Here is a 16,787-nt window from a genome sequence, read left to right as displayed (position 1 = left end):
TTACCTGTCCACTTACTAAATTTAATTGGAATTAAAATGCTTGCAAAAGGAAAGGATATCTAGATCTGCAAACAGCACTAGCCAGGCTACAGTAATGCAGATTAAGGACAATTGCTTAAACAAAAGATACATTATATAGCACAGTCTGCTAATTATAACTGGTTGTCTGTGACATGTTTCTTGATATACTGTCACAGCCAAAACACTGTCAAATCAACTGAACATAATGAATGTGTGGAAATAATCCCCTTAAGAAAATATGCCATGTGTTTGGCACCCACCAATGAATCGCAAAAAGAAAACCAAGCAACTGTGTAAACCTCTGATTTGTCAAGTGTCAAAATGAAAATCATTTATTCCAGGAAGGGCATAACAACAGCCCTTAATGATACATCTGCAAGACAAGCTAACAATGGCTGAGCCAATGTGCTGCAGCATACTGAACAGGATCCTTACTGTAAATATGGACCCCCTAAATCGTGCCTTTGGGTGCAAAACAATGGTTTTGAAATAAGTAACGCTAAACGCCATTGGATCTGGCCTGACATGTGACCAATTGCAAAAAAATAAAAAATAAAGTATTGTGAATGATGCCTGAGAACAATGGCAAATAGATCCTTTTAGTGCCGACATTGCAATTACGTCACAGCACTAGATTGAGGCAGAATAGAGGAAAAACTGGAGGCGGCCAATTCAAACCAGCACAGTTTCGCTATATAAGGAGCTTAAAATATCCTCTTGTTATGATGCTGGGTGCCAGAATCAACGGAGTACAGGCTCCAATTTGAAATTTTAGTGCATACCTGCTGCCATTGCCAGACAAAATACGACGACAGCTGTGGGTAAAGATGCAATAAAACTAGCAGACTGGACAGAAATAATTGTAAAAAAATGCTTGCGTTTGTAGCGCATGCTTCTTATCAAAAAAAGGTTAAATAAAGTATTGTCTTTTGTTTTTATGGATTATGGTTTGTTATGCGTCTAACAAGATTTCTTTGGCATCTCACGATGTAAGAGTAGCCTAAGTCGTGTATGAAATATTGTCTGTGTCCATGTGTGTAAAACAACAAACTGACGATTTATATGCTTTAATCTAACTGTATAATCATTGTGACTGATTGTGACTGGAATTTATAAGAATGTGGTAAGAAAGATTGATAAAATACAGAAAGTAAAAAATTAACAGTTTCGGTATTTTTTTTAAATTTTTATTCACATATGACTTTAAATGTACTGTTTGTAAAGTAATGTAAAGGTTCTGTTAAAGTCACTGTAGACTTATATAATTTACAAGATGTATACTTAAAAATAATTATTTGGCCATTACATACATACATTTTCAAATAAAATATCTATCACATTAAATGTTAATTTGTTTGTATTTTGGCCCAGTTCACTCTCATGTAACTGTAAAAATAGTTGCCTTTTAACACTGATATATATATATATATATATATATATATATATATATATATATATATATATATATATATATATATATATAGATAGATAGATAGATAGATAGATAGATAGATAGATAGACAGACACAGGTGAATTTATTATACAAGTTTGGTTTCTCTATCAGATGTAAATGTGAGTCACTTAGCCAGAGGTGATCCTGTCAGATCGTCCATCCACTGAGTGAGTGTGTATGGGTCGACCAGTCTGGTTTTGTCCTTTGGAGTTAACTTTTTCAAATAACTATCGCTTTCACGGACAGTTAGTGACTTTACCGGTTAGGTAAAATCGATTTCCTCCAGTCATTGTTTAAAAGCAGGCTAACAAAACTTCATAGCTAGCGTTAGTCAAATGGTCAGGGAAATCTTTCTGCCTCCACCTAAGCTCCAATGACAACAAACAAATGTGCATTCTATGGATGATTCCTTTAATGGAATTTAATGGAAAGTATTTTGGTTTAAAATGGTTTATCTCCTATGCTTTTAATTTAGTTTATGCTCTGTAGTTTCTCTGATGTTTCCTAAGCTATTCCTAAATATTCATTCATCATATTATGTTGAATCATCATACACCCTTTTACAAAAGTCTGGGAGGTACACCTATTTATCAGATAAGGTCTAATACCAACTCTTGAGTCATTGTACTAGAGGCAAAACTAAATAAATGTATGCAGTCTTGTACTGGTCATGCATAATCCCTCAATGTTTATTACCATGTTAGCCAAATGACCAAACCTAAAGCATAAATATGATATGTTTTCTGGCCACAGACAGCATCTTAAAAGTGCAGATGCTTTGCTTCACCATGTCTGATTTTCCAATTGACAGTTTGTACCCTTAATGACACCTGTTTTCAAGTGAGATGCTCCTACCGTGAGCCCCTTGCACACCTTTCATCCTGCAGATTAACTTTCAAATACGTGTGAAATGACACCGCTAGTAAGCACTTGAAGCGGCACTATCATATTTGAGCCAATTTAGTAATTGTATGCAATCTCTGGGTTTGAATTCACTACGTTTTCCCAGACTCCACATGGCGTTGACTGTGTCTAATCTATGTAAACACTCTCTCATTGGTTCTCATACCACTTTTTGTAAATGTGGCGTGAGATGACATACTACTGTCCTGCCTTCTATCTTCTCATCACTTTCTATGCCTTTATCTTCCTAATCTCGAGACATTTGTCCTCCTCCTCTGCAAATCAGTTCCTCTCACTATTCAGTTATGTTTTCTTCAAGGTCATTGGCAGTGACAGTTTTTTTTTTTTTTTTTTTTTTTTTCGCGGTTTGAGCTGTAATGATCTCTGTCATCTAGAGGTGTTCTCTTTCTCTCTGTTCGAACAAAACATACTCATATTCCTCACCAACTAGTTTGAGATGCAAATCCTATTTAAATCTGTCACTTGCTAGCACCGCAGGCCTGTGTCAAGTGATCACAGCAATTTGCAAAACAAGAACAAATTTATGTTATGAAATGCCCTTGCTAAGATGTACTCTAGCTTACAGTACAATACTCAGGGATGAAACTCAGTAATGCACCTGATCCCTGATAATCACATGATTAATGATAAGCTTCTATGCACTTTTACAGACAATAGCAGTGAGTTACTTTAGGTACACTTGAAATACATTACTACAGAATATGCATTATGAATATGCAATGATACAAAAAGTCATCAGGGTTCAAATACGAACATAGCTTATTAATAGTGTAGATAGCATGCTCTATTTTTCAAAAGTTTGGGGTATGTTGGAATATTTTTATGTATATTTTTGAAGGAAATCTCTTATGCTCACCGAGGCTTTGACTGAAAAACAGTAAAAACTGTATTAGAATCATTTATTGTCAAATAATAAATGCATTATATTTTTGTGAAAACCATGATATATTTTTTTTTTTTACATGATTCTTTGATGAAAAGAAAGTTTTTATTTTACTTTTAAATATGAACCCCCTAATCTTAAGTATTAACCTAAGTTTATAGCATACGTAACCATTAGAGCTACAAACATGATTAATACCTCAAATTGTGTGATTTTGAAAGGTATTAGTGATTTGTGTTTTAGCTGGTTTTCTAAATATCAAGCCTGCTTTACATACTCTATGTCTTAAGTGTGTCATGCTAATTACTAACAACAGTCATGGGCTTCTTCATTCAGAAAAATCTGGATTCATTGACATTAAAATGTAAGACTATATTTTGTGTGAGAATTTTTTTTTTAAATTTTTTTTTTTTTTTTACAAACATAAGATTACTTGTGAGCAGTTATTTGTGAATGAGACCCATTTGGTCGATTTGTAATGATTCAAAACAAACAGTGAGTCTAGGTGCTGTTATGTTTTAATGTATTTTGCTTTCCAATTAATGAAACAATAGATAATTTAACCTGGATTAAATCAAGTCTGCTTTATTGTCAATTCTAACCCAGACAGCAAGCAGTTTCGCCCAGATCTGGCCCACATTTGGCCCGCATGGATTTCACACGGGCCAGATGTGAGCCGGTTCTGTGCCGAAACTGCTTGCTGTCTGGAAACACATGTACAGCAATATTCTGTCATGTAAAATCTCTGTTTATTTCAGAGACACTGAAATTCACATCAAAAGAGAGCTTCTGAAGAACAATGCTTACTACTGCATTTTCTGTCAAAACAATGATATTTCTCTGACCCCTGTTTTAGAAGTTAATCTTTTGAGGTATCTCTGTGGCTGTCCAAAGTCGCTCTCGTTTTTTTAAATCTTTTGTGCTTGTGGTCTTCTGCTGTCCCCTCGTGCCCTCTCTTTAGCTCCGCCATCTTCGTCTTCTCTAAAGCAATTCCTCTTGAGAGCTGCACTCTTGTCATATATGTCCAACACCAAATCCCTGAGCACCAAGAGAGGTCCTCGCTGACCTCTTCTGTGTACAACAACAAACCTGAGCTGTGCTGTTGCATGAAATAGCGTGTAATCACTCTGGCCCTCTGACCTATGCTGGTCTGCTGGGATGAGATTGAAAGTAAGACTTGTACTCTTTGTCCTTACTAACTGCCTCCAGCCATCACACTGAGTTAGGCATCATATTCTCAATCTTGCCCTCCATGCTGACCCACAGTCTTTGGTTTGTATGATTGGGCCCACCTGATTACAGGGTTATAAGGCCGAGATGTCAGAACACATCTGTGTTGTTTTCAACCTGATGTCTTTCTCAAGTGAGCGGGGATAAAACGGTTCGGCAGGGCTCAACAGAATGGCCTGATGGCCCGGAGCCTATTAAAAAAGAGTTTCGGCCCAGTTTACAAAGCTGTCCAACTTCAACTTACATTTGCTGATTATGTTCATGCTGTTTTTTTTTCTTTTAAAGGGTCTTTATGTTTTTTTCTTCTTCAAATTTTCCAGCATGAAGATTATACATGTCAGTATCAGGGATTTACATTATAGATGTAAAATTAACTATTATATATTATGTCCTCCTGCCAGTGAGTCTCACCAGTATTTTTTTTTTTATTAACATTTTAGCAACATTTTTCTATCTGTAACTATCAGAAAAACATACTTAATAATAATAACAACAACAACTTATTAAAAAAAAGTCATAAAATGGTTATTAAAATAAATTTGTGTTTTCAATCAATTTTGAGTGAGATATTACATTTTTTATAAAATATATAATATGAGTGTAATACATAACTTTGTAAAAAAAATGTAAAAATGTTTATACAGCAAAATATGATTCATTTCATTTCATTCATTTTCATTATTTCAATTATTATTATTATTAATAGTAATAATAATTATTATTATTATTGTTTCACTTGGTGGGACCAGTGAAAATGTTGAGTGAGACAATTTATTTTTGACCTGGTGATAAAGTCTTGATGTTTTAATGATTCTGGCTTTCTCCTGGCACCTACAATATGATCTAAAATAATTTCTGTTCATTGTTCATCTTTTCTATTTTTCAGGCTTGTCAAACCAATTGTATCCATTCCAATTAAAGAGCAGATGAGTTCAGAAACCTGAGCAAACAATCTTGCCTAAACTATTTCCACATATTTAGAGAGAGCTAAATAGGTGATAATAGTCTTCTGATACGAGCCAGTAAATTATTCATCCTTTCCAAATAAAGGTCATATCATTGCTGTCAAGACATCAGCTTGACATATGCATTAGACTGAGAGACGGTGATGAAATCCACTTGCAAAACTATGAAACCTCAAGCTTATAACATAGGGACGCACACTTTAACAAAATGGAAGACAGCGAAAAAGAAGAACAAGAAAGCATCATCAGATCAGTAACCCTATCCAACTGATTCTCTGTTCTCACTAAGGTGCCTTCAGAAATGTTTTAAGTGATAACAGCATGTGAGATTGTATGGGAGCAGGAAGGCGTTCATATGGGACAAGGTCTGCTCTATGGTGTTAATTGAGGAATCACGACGGCATCTGAGGGGGAAAGCACACATGCTCTGCCCACAATGGAGCATGCAATCCCAGCCGGAGCAGCTGCGGAGGAAGTCTGTCGAGAGTCTGCTCCGGTGTCCGGATGGAGTTGCGGGTTAATGTGGCGTCCCGTGGCAAGAGGGGGCATGGGATGTAATTATGCTCAGGCTGAATTCTTACATTAATGAAGTTTTACAGCTCCATGTTTCCTCAGGCCTTTGCTAATGAGCCATGCTCATAATTAGCAGCTCGCCTGATGAAGTTGTTAGGCTGAGGACAGCTACTGCTGTTGACGTGCACTACAGCGCCACTGATCGGCTCAAAGCAGCTCACACTGATCAAAAGCAGGCTTCCCAGATGGCTTTCATGGCACGGGGCGTGAGTGATCAGCCGTACCAAGTTCTGCCCTCAGGCATCAGAGTGTCTACAGATCTTACAGATCAGGTCTTTTGTAGTTCACTTCTGTTATTCTTTTCCTGGAGATGCGTTCAGGCCTTGACAATACAGTATGAATGATGTTCTGCTAATTGCTGCATTGTTTAGACCACCCTGATGGAAATGTGTATACTGGTGTCTCCACTTTTTTTTCTCCAGATTCCTGAGTTTATTTTTCAAAATTCAGTTTTACTTTTCAGATTTCTATTCTCTCAGATTTCTGAGTTCATATCTCATATTCCAGAGTTTTACTTTTCAGATTTTATTTATTTATTTATTTTAAAAGGTTTACATTTTCCTCCTCATTATTGCAAGTTCATGTCTCACGTTTCTGACTTTAAATATGCCAGATCTGAGTTCATGTCTGGTGATTCTTTGAAAAAAAAAATTGTGAGATGGAAGTCAAAAATGTATTTATTCATTCATTCATTCATACATACAGTACTTTACTTATCTTAAGTATATAAGTGTTTGAGGATATATATATATATATGTATATATATATATATATATATATATATATATATATATATATATATAATTTTTTTTCATTTTTTTTTTTTTTTTTTTTTTAACTAAGATTAGTTAGTTTATGATGCATAGTATATCTCCATGCAACAAAAGAGTCTGGTAAGATTCTAGAGACTGCTAGATTAGCTGGAAAGGTTGTTTGTTTTCATCGGAGGCATCTGGAAGGATGTTCAGGACATGTCGGCAGAACGGCAGCCAAGTCGATGACCTTTCCTGTAGCACTCATGTCTGTCACAGCTGGATATGAGAGTAGAGACTGGAGAGCAAAGAAAGATGAAGGGTTGAGGGTAAATTGACCTTGTGTCAGTTCTACAGGTTTAGCGAGACCACCAGGGTGAAACCCCAACAGACATTTTAAGTAGTGAGAGTATCGGGCTGAATGTGCTGCTGGAAGTCCACCTGACAGCACATGCACATGCATACATTTCAGCCCACGGGAGTTTGAGATCGATAGAGTGTAATTGCCCTCAGCACACTGCCCTAGCCATGAATCACAGCGTGCGTGAAGAGGACGAGGGCTGCTTGCAAAATTGTGTGTGCAAATAGAAATGAGAATCTTATGGAATTTAGAGATTATGGTTCTGATAATGATTCTTTAATGGTTCCATTAACAATTCTATCAATACTTTTGAGGAAGGAACATTTATTTCAACATTTGTTTATTCTTTCTACTGTCTGTTGTAAAATGTAATATATTCCACTTGTTTTTATTGTTGTTTTAAATAAGCTTATTTAAATTATTCATAAAATTTTGATAAATGGAAGAATAAATAAATTTTAAACAACCATGCTAAATTGTATGTTTTGCATGTTTTTATTTATTTAAAAAGATATATATAAAAAAATTATAATAATAAACGGCTCACATGAGTCGTTTCTTTTGGGAATCTGACTGCTGTTGTAGGTTTTTGATTCACTTAAAATAATAATAATAATAATAATATATATATATATTTTTTAGCTCAAGAATAATGCTACAATAGTTGGCAGAATTTTCTATAATCATTAAAAGGATCCGAGCTATGAATTGTTTGTTCAGGAATCAGACTTGACCCACAAAAATATTTAATAACCGAATCATAAAAGTCATTCATTGGAGAATTGGACTACTCCGTAAAAAGATTTACCTCATATGAGCAATGTTGTGGGATAGAACTACAGTAGTTGTTCTGTATGTTTTTGATTCACTATTAAGAACCAGCTTGTAGGAGTCATTCATTCGTAAATTAGACTACTCTGGTCAAGCTGAATGTTATTTGAATCACTGAAAAACAACCAGCTCATAATAGTCATTTGTTCAGGATTAGAACTAGTTTTATTATTATTATTATTCATTAAAAAGGACCAGCACATAAGAACCAGTTGTTTGAGAATTGGACTACACTAGTTGTGCTGTGTGTTTTTGACTAACTAAAAGCTCATAGGAGTCAGTGGTTGAGTAATCAGAGTACCAGGATGTTTCTAATGAACTAAAAATGATTGATTGTTAAGAACAATTCAATCAGAATGAGAAGTATACTGGAGTGCACTTTTCCAAAAGCAATGTAAGCTAGCTATAGTTGCTTGCAAGTTCCTCTGAACTCTATTGGTAATGATGAAACTTGCAGCCATACTGCTTTTAGGAAGCAAACCAATAATTGTTCTGTATGTTTTTGATTCACTAAACAAGAACCAGCTCATTTGAGTTATTTGTTCAAGGATCAGACTACACTATTCGAGTTAGATGTTTTTGATTCACTAAAAGAAACCGCTGACACATGAGTCAATGGTTCAGAAATCAGACTACCAAAATGTTTTTGTTTTTTTCATTCACCAAAAAGAACCAGCTCGTAAGAGTTGTTTGTTTTGAGGATTGGAATACACTACAAAATAAACAAATAATAGATAAAAAAAAAAGTCATTTATTCACTTTAGTTCAGACACATTTAGCATAGTGTTCCACTGTTGGTGGAAGAATACACCTTCGAGAACCTTTAACAAAAACTGTCATGAAAAAACATTTGGTTATGATGTTAAAATAAAATAAATCAATATTTAAATTCTCTGTTCTAAACCCTGCGTGCATATCACACATTAAAACTTCTTGCCCTAATCCTTCCCTATTGCTACAGCTGCACACCTACAGCCATTACACTGAAACAGTCCACTGATGCACTAAATTGGTGTTTTGGCAACAAAAAATATTTCTCATCAGAGTGTTAGACCTTTTCCGACAGTAATTGGTATGGTACAATATTGTGTTTTAGCTGGCCTGTGTTCATCCCATCAGCCTCTGAGCTCCAGGACGCCAATGCTGTACTCATTAAATTCATTGCGATATATAATGTCAGCTTTTTAACGCGTTGTAGAGTGGAGCATGAGGACAATCTCTTGTTGCACACAAGGGGAACATTGTGTGTGGAAAGCTTCTGAGAACAGGAAGGAAATTACAGCATGTTACAACATTTTTGGATGGAGAATAATAATGTTTAACCTTGTTATATACGTCTCGTTTTTTTTATTTTTACACTTTGGATACAAATTACACTCATTAGCTGAAAACTGATATCACACATGAGTAATTATAATGTTTTGGCTTCCTCTGGGTCTCTTAAATGTTTTATACTTGTCAACAATTACACGTCTGTTTTTTTTGTTTTTTTTAACCTCACTATGCATGTGTTGGCAGTTTGTATTTGTTCATTAATGCACTGGTCGTGGCCATGTGACTATTGACAAGTTTACTGTCACTCTGTCAATTTGAAACCTTTTGAAAACTTTCAAACAGTATTTTTCCCTCTTGAAATCAATGTCAAGGCTCCATCATGTTGCTCATTAGTGTACAAAGTCTTTAGCTCTTCTTGAGAGGCTGTTGTTTTGTTTAATAGCTAAAGCTCTCTGACGGTTTTGAGATCAAGTTGATGAGCCTCTGTTCTACTCTGAGGAATTAAAGAAAGTTGAAATGTAGCTGAAAATATATTGAGTTATAGATTTAGGCGTGTTGACAAAGCAGATGTGGACCAAATCACAAAGAGTGTTGCTAAACAGAATCAATTTTTGAATCGCCATCAGTCAAGATGATTTCAGAAAAGACCCATCAAGTCCCCTTTAGCGTGCTCGCTGCTTTCCCTTTCCTCAGACCCCCCTCTCTTTATTTATTTGCCTAAGTCTCATCCAATTGAGTGAGAGATCCCTTCATGAAAAGGGCAGGCTGCCAAGCCAGGGCGACTGTGACAGAGCAATGCATTAGGACATTAAGACACCCACTCCCTTGCTGAAAATCAATCACACACTTCTGCCTGCATTATGGGCTGAGAAGGGCACCAGAGAGATTGCTTGCTACCTCTACGGTGCAGTTGAGCCAGCCCTCCCTCCTTGAAGATGAGGGTTGGGACCTGAATACTCCGAAACGTCTGTTTCTCAGGTGAAGAAGTGGCTTTCTGAGCGCTTTGGGTGGAAGGTTTTTGCAAGATTAACCCAAAGCATGTGGAGACTTTGGCAAAGTAAAGTTTTCACAAAGTGAAAGGGGAAAAGTACAAATACTTCCCTGACTAGCTTAAACCAGCAAGAATTTCCAAGCTGATTGGTGTTTGTTTTGCTGGTGGACCAGCATAGCTTAGCAAAACTTAGCTGGTTAACACTCATATTGTGTTAAAAAAAAAAAAAAATAATAATAATAATATATATATATATATATATATATATATATATATATATATATATATATATATATATATATATATATATATATATATATATATATATTTGAAAATATGATAATAATTTGAATATTATCCTTTTTATTATTATTTTGCATTCAGTTTGTTCGTCAAGTTCATCTGACCTAATCAAAACAATAAAGTGTATCATTGAAACTCTTATACCACAAAGTAATCATTCATTTTTCACATTTGTGTTTGTTTTATTTTATTAATTTGTATTCATATTTTATAATAAGATTAGGAACAGCCATAACGTATCAACATTTTTCTTAAATGTATTTTTTTTATATATATATAAAAACCCCAAATCAGTGTTATATTAGCATTATTCATACTATACTTTTTTTTCTCTACTGTAGAACAGTAAAAAAAAAAAATTATATATATATATATATATATATATATATATATATATATATATATATATATATATATATATATATATATATATTTATTTTATTATTATTTATTTTTTTTAAGAGGAAAAACACTCATTTTAATTACATGGCTCCTGAGGTCTTATGAAGTGAAACAATTTGTCTGTGCAAGAAACTTAACAATATTTATAACATTATTAACTGTAATCCAGTAATACCATTATTATAGTACCTGTGAGTTAACAGGACATGTACATTTTTGGGTGAACTTTACCTTTTAAAATAACTGCCCAGAGCCCTCAAATAAAGGTGATTAATCAGGGAAATATTTAATTTGGTCATAATGTAATGGCTCATCTATGTAGTCTTGTTTTATGAGCTGTGATTGTTGCCTTCAGTTTGTCATTCTGATTACTGGTAGACCTTTGTGTTGAGTGTAGGAACTGTAAAGAGCTGTCTAGTAAGCCAATGAACACATTTAGCTCAACAATTTAAATTCAGTCCTCCTGTTGTCTTTCATTTGTCCTCACAATTTGTCCTGTGTGGGGGGGCAATGCTGTTTCATGCATTCAGAGTTATTTACACTAACCCATGCATCGACCAGAGCGAGGGCGAGATCACGCCCATCGACGAGCTTCATCAGGTGGAAGCGCTTCATGGGACTTGTTCCAAAGAAGCATGTTTTTATAAGTCGCACTGGACTGACTATAAGTCGCATTTATTTAGAACCAAGAACCAAGAGAAAACATTACCATCTACAGACGCGAGAGTTTTTTTATGTTTTCAGGGGTCGGCTACAGGAGCACTGAGCAGCATAGAGCGCCCTCTGGCGGGCTGTAGACGGTAATGTTTTCTCTTGGTTCATTTCTCTTAGTTCATGTCAAATTAATTTTGGTAAAAAAGTCGCACCTGACTATAAGTCGCAGGACCAGCCAAACTATGAAAAAAAGTGTGACTTATAGTCCGGGAAATACGGTATTCAAAACACTGTAATGGCACACAAGAAGCATTAATATATAGAATATAGTAGTCAGTGATGGCATCTTCAATCATTTAACATCTGGTTATGCTCTAGGAAATAAAATAGGTTTGTGCAAGAATAAACCTGCGGTAAAAACATTATTATTAACTTTAATAACTTGAAAGCTGTTTTACAAGAATAGAATGAGTGCATCTTGCTAACTAAAATCAAAGATTTAACCATATTTCTCATTTTCATATCATATTTTCAGCAAGGTTGTTTTTGTGCAGTGCAGGAGTTTAATTTATCATGGTTTAAAGTGATTTATCTTTGGAGCTTCAGTCCTTCGGTTTATTTTTAGCAGAGGCAATTAAGCAGTGTGTGTCTGTGCTTTATTGTTAGCTTCGTTAATCATATAATTTCTTCATTCTCACATTGTAAGTGAAGTGAAGTGAAGTGAAGTGACATTCAGCCAAGTATGGTGACCCATACTCAGAATTTGTGCTCTGCATTTAACCCATCCGAAATGCACACACACAGAGCAGTGAACACACACACACACACTGTGAGCACACACCCGGAGCAGTGGGCAGCCATATATGCTGCGGCGCCCGGGGAGCAGTTGGGGGTTCGATGCCTTGCTCAAGGGCACCTAAGTCGTGGTATTGAAGGTGGAGAGAGAACTGTACATGCACTCCCCCCACCCACAATTCCATCCGGCCCGAGACTAGAACTCACAACCTTTCGATTGGGAATCCAACCCTCTAACCATTAGGCCACGACTTCCCCCGAAAAGGCTTATTTCTAAGAATGCTTAATTGTTAGTGATTTAAAGATGTAAAGACAGGTCATCCTCTCTGTATACAACATTTGGCTTCATTAACTCTAGTTACTACATAAGGAAAACTAGGAAATAGTCATTTAAAAGCTGCTTCATTAATATAAATTGTCTATGTGATCGGATCAAACAATGACTTGCCCAAAGTAATTTTTTTGCTGACTTCATTCAACCTTGAGCTGAAAAATTCATATATTTTTTATGTGAAATCCTACAGAAGAAATATCAGCATGTGTTGAAAGCAGTTTAAAGAAAATCCACACCTTTGAAATGAATATTGCTTCCCACGTTCCTTTGCTTTGCTTCCTCTGATAAAGCATGAAACAAATAAACAGCGCATAGTAGTAGACTGTAACTTAAGTCATTCCTCTATTACTTTGGTCACTGAACTGAGACGGTTGTTTTGATTCCTGCTGTGAAAGGCAGAGCCCCATTTCAGATAAAGCCATATGAAAGAAGGAGCAGATGAGAGAGACAGACACAATTGTAGGGAGTGACATGTTTTGCCTGTCTTGGCACGTTTTGCCACTACTTCGTTTCTGTGGCATTTGGTTGAAGAAAGCTTGGTAAGTGATAGAAGTATTTACGTCGGGGTGTGTGTGTGTGTGTGTGTGTGTGTGTGTGTGTGTGTGAAGAGACATTTCCTCTTGGATCACAAACCACTTACTGGCAAAGAGACAGGTTCAATCCTGAGTATAAGTGACCCAAATGAGTGAACCAACCTCTGGTTGCTCCAAAGCACAAATAATGTGGAAAGTGTAATTTGGATGGTTTGTTGTGGTTGGTAAATGTTGGATTAGATGTGTTACTGCACTCTAAATAATTCACTGGCTTTGTACAGTAAATATCACAATAAGTAGTTACAATGCTACCTTGATAAAATCTCTGAATATCACTTAAGTGATTGTGTGAGTTAGAAAACCAAAATAAAAGCCCAAAATCCAATAGTTAATTTTTGTTTATTTCACAAAATAGTATTTGACTAACAAATTGTTTTTTTATTGTAATTAATAATTTAAATTCCAATTAGAGGTAGAATTTAGCAATCTTCACAAAGTTTGTTTATACCATTTATACTCCTGTGAAAAAATTCAAAAGGAAGAAACATGAATGAGGAACAGTTTTTAATCCATAATTTTAATTAATCTTAATGCAATGAAAGTCGGATGTTCTTCACTGACAGTAGATGCTGTCTTTTACTTGAAATGTTCAAGAAGGGCAGCACAAGTTAGTGAGTCTAATATCACATGCATCTTTAGTGCATAATATACTGTATATACACTCACTGTATATATATATATATATATATATATATATATATATATATATATATATATATATATATATATATATATATACACAGTGAACCAAACACAGCAATTGCATTTAGAAAACATCAAAATGAAAGTTTGAGGATGACAGACAGACAAATAAAAAAATACAGTGTTATTTGATTGTCTGAAAATGGCTCAGTTTCCACAATTAAAGCCAGACTTCACTTTAGATTACTCCAGGGGATAGAGCCGCAGTGCTAAGGATGATGTAAAATTTATGTGGCCCAAATGGGGGAGCCAGGTGTGTTCTGGACTTTAATAGATAGATAACAGCTTCCCTTGATAATGAGATTCAACTGGCACTAAAAAGTTGAAAAACTAAAAGCCATTGGCATATATTTGCTTCCCGCATAGCCATATATTTGAATAATGGTCCTGAGATATAACAGGTGGCCAGTGTTAAATAGGTTTTGAGAGGAAAGCCTCCCTCATTTAAACACTCTCGCCCACCGTCAGCCAATCAATTCTTTCCACTTAGCCTTGCAAAACTGGGAAATGATGGGCCATCCCATCACCTGTCTGTGCAGCGGGAAACTCATAAAAATAGCTGCTCCCCACCGCATGAGGTCTATGAATCATTTGCTGCACTGAGGCACAAAACTTTAGTGATAAAAAGACTATGTATCACATCCTCATCTGGAAGAAATTGATGTTATAGATTGATAGAACTGGAATCATGACAGAATATCATGTGATGTCCACTTGCGTTTGAATAGAACAAACGTCTGAAGAGATAAGTGAAACATACAAAATTTGCAGAGCAGAGGGGTATGAGGACTGGAATTGAGAACCGCTGCACTAGGAGCATCCATTCAGGATACCACCCATTTTTTCAAAATTCTGATCACTTATTTTTATTTACTTGGCAGACTTTTCATCATTCAGATTTGGCTGAGTGGTTAATAAAAATAAAAAAAAATCTGTGGTGTGACAGATTCAGAACAAATTAAATATTGCCTTCAAAGAGACTTTAAAATAAATAAATTGATACGTTGTTTAAAAGCAGCAGAAACTGTGAACTGTAATGACAAAGGAGCAAAAATAAATAAATAATACTTATTAAAAGTCATTGTTGAAAGCAAAACTTTTCTCCAGTATAGTAATTATTGTACTGTTATTGTGAACTTATCTCGTATCTTAACACATAGTGTAGATCTGCCAGAAAGTGTTAAAGCTTAACTGAGAAAATGGCACATGCAACAGTTTCTTAGGTAAAGTAGGACTGGTCAGTAATATCTTTAAGGCGGTGCTTGATGAAGAAACCAAAGACATACTGTAAGTTCTGTGCTAAGGAAAACCGTTTGAGAACCACTGCTTTATTATTTTGGAATAATTTAGAAGGTTCTGGGATTGACAGAACTAGCCAGTGCATTAAATCCTTGATGCAAATCATCAGTTCTGCAGCATTTATAGTGTTTGGTAGTGATGTTGTTCTTGATACACATTAGGTCTTTGTGTAAGCATGTTCCTGCTGAAGAGTATCTGAGAGGCACAACAGTGTCTGTTGTTGTTTTTCAGAGTCTGAAGGTGGGGTGCAATAGTAAATCCTGTCCTGCACACTAAATTCTGCGGCCAGAGCCGATGACAGCTATAACGACGAGTGTAGGGAAGAGATCAGCTGAGCATGACTGTAATCTAATTCTTAGTAAGTTACTGTGAATGTCAGGAAGCAAAAATGACTTTCTCTGAGGACAGGGAAGAAACGGCCAACCTTGCGCTACTGAACGTGGATGGGACTGAGCTACTCCAAAAGACCAATGGTTTGATCTTTCTCAGACAGTATAAATGCTATTCATTTCAAAATGTTTTACATATACTGTACCTGTACAATGCACATCCATCCATCTTTGTATCTGTAAGAAATACCCACTTTGTGAAATGGACAACATAAAAGGAATCATTGCACAGTAATTCAAAGATAATACTTTCTCCATCTCTCTTCCCAATCCAGTACAGGAGTTCAAAACTGGGAATTTAGCCAAGGGTATCTAATACAAAATGCTCGCGACAACTCAGTGGAGACCTGTGAGCGGCTGAGCTGCTCTAAAATCCTTAAAGGTCACCCCCACTTTAAAAGAATTTATTTGAATATCTTTTAGAGACGCTGGTGAGGAAGGAGGTCTGCAAGGGCTTGTATAATCTCTTCTTTCATCCCTCTGCTCTTCAACTGTCTGTTGTAATAGGGAGCTGTATGACTCCTGTAAACTGTAACAAATTTCTCTAGTTTTCACAGCTCTATTACTGTAAAATTGCAGTGTAGAACAAATCCATACTGTATAATATGTATACAGTATGTTGCTCTTAATCTGCAAAGCATCATTGGTAAAATTACAACCGCGTAAAATTTAACAGTAAAATTATACTTTTTTCATAATACAAAACTGTTTTCTTTTTTCTTTTTTTCTTTTTTTTTTACTCATAAAGATAAAGTTGCTCATATTTTTTTTTTTCATAATTTTTGTCATTATTGTTATATTTGCAGTTTTCACTCTTGAAGTTAACGTCAGGCATTTTTTTAACTCGGGCCAGACATTTTTCAGAGGATTATGTTTTTATTCATCGCACGAGGCACAGTTTAGGACATTTTTTTTTTTTCTTTTTTTTTTTCTGAAGCATGAGTGTTCAAACCTTATGTAATAATAGCATATGAGTCCCTCATTTGTCTCCAGTGCGAAAAGATGGATCTCAAAATCATACAGTTATTTTTGGAAAGGGTTCAAATACACAAAAAT

This window comes from Carassius auratus, chromosome 37 (assembly GCF_003368295.1).
Source record: "Carassius auratus strain Wakin chromosome 37, ASM336829v1, whole genome shotgun sequence".
NCBI lineage: Eukaryota > Metazoa > Chordata > Actinopteri > Cypriniformes > Cyprinidae > Carassius > Carassius auratus.
The sequence above is the reverse complement of the archived record's forward strand: the minus strand, read 5'-3'. Positions refer to the sequence as shown.